Raw genomic sequence first — 6,844 nt, 5'->3', positions numbered from 1 at the left:
TATATGTATATATGTATATGTATGTATATGTATATATGTATATGTATGTATATGTATATATGTATATGTATCTGTATATGTATGTGTATATATGTATCTGTATATATATGTATATATGTATATGTATGTATATGTATGTGTATATATGTATCTGTATATATGTGTGTGTATATGTATATGTGTATGTATATGTGTATATGTGTATGTATATGTGTATATATATGTATGTATATGTGTATTTATATGTGTATATATGTATATACAATTAGACAACGTCAGTGACAATTTAGAGTTACCAATCAGCCTAACATGCATGTTTTTGGTCTGAGGGAGGAAATCGGAGTACCCGGAGAAAACCCACGCATGCACGGAAAGAACATGCAAACTCCACCCAGAAAGGCCCCTGGACCGGGGTTTGAACCAAGGACCTGCTCGCTGAGAGGCAGCAGCTCTACCAGTTGCGCCACTGTGCTGCCATATATATGTATATATATATATATATAAAGGCATTTTAAACACTTCCCACACTTGCAATATTCTAAACAATGTTTTTAAACGTTCTAAAAGAGCACAGAATTTCATGATTTCTGCTCCCTTCCTCGTATGCTCTTGTCACCTGCAAGCTCTCTTGGCCACGCCAACTTCTGAGCTCTGCACGGAGAACAGTTGAACAGCTGCAGCAGGAAGTTTATCCTGCAGCATGGGCTGCACAAATGTGCAGCAGGTGCTAAATAATTTAAGTTATTTTAAATAAAAATTCCATTCCGATCATGTGGCTCATCCATCAATCAGCCAATTGTGTGTCATGTCCAGTCTTATTTTGAAAAACCGCTATAGAGCGAATCCACGATAAACCGCGAAGTAGCGAGGGACTACTGTAATATCCAAATTGTTGCAGAAAGCATGTTTTAGAGCTGTGATTTTCAAAGTTTGAGTTGTGAAACGCCAAGTGAGGAGTTATGGAGTGATTTTAAGAAATCAAATAAAATTTCCAATTGGTTACCAACAAAATACTTTTTGATAATTGTTATAGACTATAAAAAACAATTGTCATGAATATAAAATTGTTGAGGCAGTTTGTATTGTCATTTGTTGACTTATTAGATAGGCCTGTCGCAATAAACAATAAATCAATTGCACGATAAATGAAAATTGTCAACCTCATTTTCATTTATCGGCTTTATCATTTCTTCGTGTCCCTCTTTCTAGGTTAGATTTATTTGTCATGCAAAATCAACACAAGGTCAACAATGTAATGAAATGCTTAGGAATAGAAGAACCATCTCGACTCACCAAAAAAAAAAAATGACAAGAAATATCAAATCATGCAGCAAAAATACTAGAAACATGCAAAAAATATACTACTAACATACTAAGAAAAACATATTTAAAAATACTGCAAACATACTAAAATAAAAAAAGAAATACTAAAAAACAAGGCGCCCATCTACAGTGTGATTCAGTTGGCACTGAGGTTCTTTCAACATCATGGTTCTGTTCTGTTAGTGGCGTGGTCTTGTTAGCAGCTTAGCAGGTCTTGTTAGCAGGTCCGATCCGCAGCTTGATGATAATAAGGACCGCAGCAGCTGCCTTCCCAGGCCGCTGTTCAGAACTGGGTCCGGCAGACACAGAAAATCCCAGGTTTCTTCGCGGAACCCAACAGGTCCGTACCGCGTGTGTAGGCAGATGGAGGATCTTGTTAGCAGCGTTAGCAGGTCTTGTTAGCAGGTCTTGTTAGCAGGTCTGATCAGCAGCTTGGTTGTAATAACGACCACAGCAGCTGCCCTCACAGACCGTAGTCCAGAACCGAGTTTGGCAGACAGAAAACATCTCAAGTTTCCTCGCAGAACCGAACGGGTCTGTAGAGTTCGCTCCGTGCAGGCAAATGGAGGCTAGCGCTAGCAGTGTTAGCAGCGTTAGCAGACCCTGCTAGCAGCTTGATGATAATAATGACTGCGGCTGCTGCCCTCCCAGACTGTCATCCAGTACCGGGTCCAGCAGACAGAGAACATCCAAGGTTTTCCCTGCGGAGCCGAACAGGTCTGTAGAGTTCGGTCTATACAGGCAGATGGAGGATCATGGAGACAGCCGCCATGACAGGCCAGAGCATAGGCCTGAGGCTGGAGAGGGGGCCGGGAATTGAACCACGATGGCATCTGTCTTGTCGATGCTCCAAAATTCATGGTTGAAACCCGTACCTTTGTGTAAAAAGTTTTTATCAGCAAAAAAAAAAAAGCTGAGAACATGTTTACTGATTTTTTTTTTATTAAAAGCTTTGTGTGAAAAATGCTATGCTAAAGAGCTCAAACCACACTGAGCATCCGCCAATTTGAGAACCGAAGAGAAACAGCCCATGTCATGTCAACGGGCCTCCCTCCCATTTTTTTTAAGAGACACGCTGCTCGCTCCCTCACTATCACTTCAGTTCAAACAGTCTTATACTACCATCCGGTGGTCGAAAAAAGCTACAAAACAAATTAACAAACATTTCTTCTTAAGCGACACATCCCCAGAACCCCGAGTCCACGCCCACCCCAAACCCACCTAGGAGCAGCCAGGCCACCAGGCCAGTAACCTGTGTCCGCCGGTACAGACCGCCCAGAAGCCTGCTTGTATTGTATTAATTGTAAATTGGGGTTTTTAATCATCTTAAAAGTTCTTAGACATATCTGAGACCAGAAGTTTTGGTCAAAGCTGACTGACAAGTCTGTCTCCCATTTTACAATGGGAAGGGATATTGATTCATCTATCTTAATGAGTGTCCAGTAAATCTTAGATAGTAATTTGGGAGGGTTAAGATGTAGGAATTCTAATACACTTGTTGGTATTTCAATTCTAGTGTTATTAAGGTTGAATTTATTTTTTGTTATCGATTTAATTTTTGATATTTAAAAAAAATATTCTTATCAATCCCATATTGTACTAATAATCTGTTAAATAAGATATAGTCTATTTCCTCATATATATGTTCCAAATATTCGATTCCTTTACACCTCCAACCTGGGAAGTTTATCGTATTATTCTGTTGTAGGATGTCAGGGTTGTTCCAGATGGGTGGACAGTAGGAATGCGCGATATAAACGGTACACGGTAGAAACTATAGAAATTTAACCTACGATACAGATCTGTCTTCTACCAGCTAACCACAGTAATGCTGTGTCTGAATTAAAATCAGAGTTGTCAGTTTAATCGTTACTTTTTTTAGTTGAAAACTGTGCAAAAGTGGCATTAGTCTTTTCTTCGAGAGCTATGTAGCGAAGCTACAAGCTAACTACAGCCGGCTTGCCGTAGTGTTGCCGTATTCTGACGCATGCGCAAAACGCTGTGTTCCGTTGAAAGTTTTTTTTTTTTTTTCCATTGAAAGTTAAAGTAAGCGTTGGTCAGCTTTAGAGAAACCTGCTCTCTGATCTGTGAAAAGAATGCTTTGTTGTGTGATTTTACTGCGAGACCCTCTGGTCAAAGCCACAGACTCATTTTGTGTCAGTTCTCCATTAAAGCGGAAGGAGTCGCCAACTAGAGGTTTGGAGGGTGAAGTGTTTCATTGTAAAATGCTGCTCTGTTGCTGTTCATTTATTAATTGAGAAGACTGGAAACTGTTAAGAGTTAACAACATATTATTTTGTTTAAAACATAAGGCTAAAACTACATTTGATATATTTTGCACTGTTTTGCACAAGAAAGAAGCCTAGTACTTGATTTGTTTATTATTTAAAAACTCTCTGGACCTAGTAGTGGAATTTTCTTAATTCAAAATATATGATGGCAAAAGGACACCCTATGCTTTTTTTTTAGCAAGTTTTATACGAAAAACATATCGCGATATATATTGTTATTGCCACCCTTCACAATACATATCGTGATATGAATTTTATACCATATCGCACATTCCTATTGGACAGCAGACGTGTTTTGATGAAAATTTGGTTAGCTGTTAGCCACAGTGCTGCTCAGTCCTCGCATATTTACTCACGTTTTAGCTTGCTGCAAACTATGAAATGGATTTCCTGAATGTGAGGCGGGTCTTATTACTCTGGGTTTCATGAGACACATCTCCGTTCAGGAAATCCATTCCATAGTTTGAAGCCAACTTGCAGAGCAGCAGGCAGGGAATCACATGTGGAGACGTTTCAGCAGACACAGACATGCATCATGGATTGAAAATCTCTGCAGGTCGGATCGGCCCCATCCCTAGGAATAACCTGGTCATTCGGTATATTCAGGTAGTCAGCTGACCTCACTCTTTGAGCACATATCGTTGCTGAACCTAGACCCGACCAACTGCATCAACCCCAGATCATAGCATTGCCCCCACAGGCTTGTACAGTAGGCACTAGGCATGATGGGTGCATCACTTCACCTGCCTCTCTTCTTATCCTGATGCGTCCATCACTGTGGAACAAGGTAAATCTGGACTCATCAGACCACATGACCTTCTTCCAGAGTCCAATCTTTATTCTCCCTAGCAAATTGAAGCCTTTTTTTCTTTTAACCGCACTGATTAGTGTTTTTCTTAAGCCTATACAGCTGTTCAGTCCCAATCCCTTGAATTCCCTTCACATTGTGCGTGTGGAAATGCTCTTACTTTCACTATCAAATAGGGCTGGGTGATGTGGACCTATATTAAAATCTCGATATTTTAAGATAAATCGCAATATACGATATATATCTCAATATTTTTTTCGTTCCATAAAGTAATAACAAAAATATGTTTGAGTCAAAGCTTTGTCCCAATTGTCACACAGGCACATTTATTTACAGCTGTAACTGTACAAAATGTCTAAAGTATAAACTATTTACATATATTAAAGTTTGTTTTTAGACATTTATGAGATTTTATGACATTTATGTGCTTGTGCTAACAAAAATATATTTCTACGTCAAAGCTTTGTCCCAATTGTCACACAGGCTGAGAGGCTAAAGCAGTCGTCCTCCAATTTGAGAGTTGGGGGTTCGATTCCATTAGCAGTCACATGCTGAAGTGTTTCTGAGTGAGACACTGAACCCCTCATTTCTTCTGATGCGTGTCCCATCAGTTGATGAATGTGATAAAGCTTTGATTAATCTATATAGAGATCTATGAGTGTATGAATGGGTAAATGAATGCACAGATTGTGTTGTAAAGAGCTTTGAGTGTCTTGATAAGATAGAAAGCCTCTATATAAGTGCAGTCCATTCAGCTGCGCCGCCTTCACATTAGTAAGCGTGTGTGAACTGTGGCAGTGACCTCCAATCGGAACCGTGAGGTCTGACAGACCTCAGCCGCCTCCATTGAAACCACCTGTCTGAACTCAGTTTAGCTGTGCTGTGCCTTATGGAAGGCACAGGGAGAGGTGGAAACATTAATAAATTAGCAGCATATGACTAAGACACGCTCCCATTTCAGCTGTGGAACAAGACGGCTAAAACGTTTGCTGTCTTGTTAGCCGCTAAGGATCTTGTCTTTAGCGATATGATAAACTGCTGATTTATTAATGTCACCACCTCTCTCTTTGCCTCCCATAAGACACAGCACAGCTATTCGATTCAATTCAGTTTATTTATATAGCACCAAATCACAACAAAGTTGTCTCAGGGCACTTTACAGGAACACTTTACAGCTAAATGAGTTCTGACCCGTGGTTTATTTCAGGGAAGAAGGCTAAAAAAAAAAACCACTCGGACCTGCCACTCCGCTGTTTTAAATGATGAAAAAGATTTATAGTTCGGACCTTTCGTCGGGACCGTTTTAAGCATTGTCTACAGAAATCATCTTTCTGTCCCTCATCTGACAATTTAAATCCAAACCATCTCTGAAACAACAGTCATTGTTTTTGATTTTGTTCAGCAGCTAAGCTGCTCCGTTGTTTACTTGTGCTAAACGTCCCCTCTCCTGCCCGCCCACCTCCTGGAGAAGCAGGAAGGAGGGGAGCGCGGCTGAGGGCTGTGTGTTTGTGTTCAAGGAGGGATAAGGAGGGGGTTGAGTGGGAGAAAGAAGACAGCTGGAGGATTTCCAAGTATAAAACTTTATCGTTTTATATCGAGATAGTCTTAACTTATATCGCAAAAATTTTTTAATTGATATTTTAAAAATCTTGATATCGCCCAGCCCTACTAAACATATCCCTGAGTGCTACTGTTGTTTTTCTTGGATTTGATTTCACCAAACATTTAAGTGATCGCCGATCACGATCATTCAGGATTTTTTTCCAGCCACATTTCTTCCTTGAAGTCAATGGATCCCCACTATCATCCCAGTTTTTAATAACGCGTTGGACAGTTCTTATCCCAGTTTTAGTAGTTTCTGCAATCTCCTTAGATGTTTTCTCTGCTTGATGCAGCCAATGATTTGATCCTTCTCAAACAGACTGACATCTTTTCCACGACCACGCCATGTGTCTTTAGACATGGTTGTTTAAGAAATGAGAAGCAACTCATTGCACCAGTTGGGGTTAAATAACTTGTTGCAGCTGAAAGATCCATGAAGTAGTTATCCAATAGGAGACTCTTACTTATTTGCTTAGTTAAATCCAGGTGGCAACTTTTTTTTGGCCAGGCAGTGTAGTTTTTATCGCTTTATTTGTTTCATTTGAGTAGTTTTATTACCACAACCAGTTTAACATTTAGTTAATTAGCCTAAAGAACTCAACTCTTGAATATGGAAGCGAATGTGTCTCAGTAGGAGAGTAGGACCTGGATGCAGCAAACAGTAAGGAGGCGGCAGAGGAAGAGTTGCCTCTGACGTCACTCTCCTGCGCCACTTGGAATTGCAAATTCTAATTGATTTATGGAACATTTTTTGTGAGGGCAGCACGTGAATATGAAAAAGCAGTTTCCTCTTAGTTTTCTCTGTAGATGTGTCACACAA

General features: G+C 39.9%; 1 protein-coding gene across 1 annotated transcript in view; it reads right to left on the bottom strand.

Annotated features, from left to right (window-relative positions):
* fryl (furry homolog, like) overlaps positions 1–6,844 on the bottom strand; it is a gene marked incomplete at its 5' end in the record, with an annotated part of 218,864 nt that overhangs the window by 151,916 nt on the left and 60,104 nt on the right.

Source organism: Nematolebias whitei, chromosome 3 (assembly GCF_014905685.2).
Source record: "Nematolebias whitei isolate Nwh7 chromosome 3, NemWhi1, whole genome shotgun sequence".
In the NCBI taxonomy this organism is placed as follows: domain Eukaryota; kingdom Metazoa; phylum Chordata; class Actinopteri; order Cyprinodontiformes; family Rivulidae; genus Nematolebias; species Nematolebias whitei.
The sequence above is the reverse complement of the archived record's forward strand: the minus strand, read 5'-3'. Positions and strand labels throughout refer to the sequence as shown.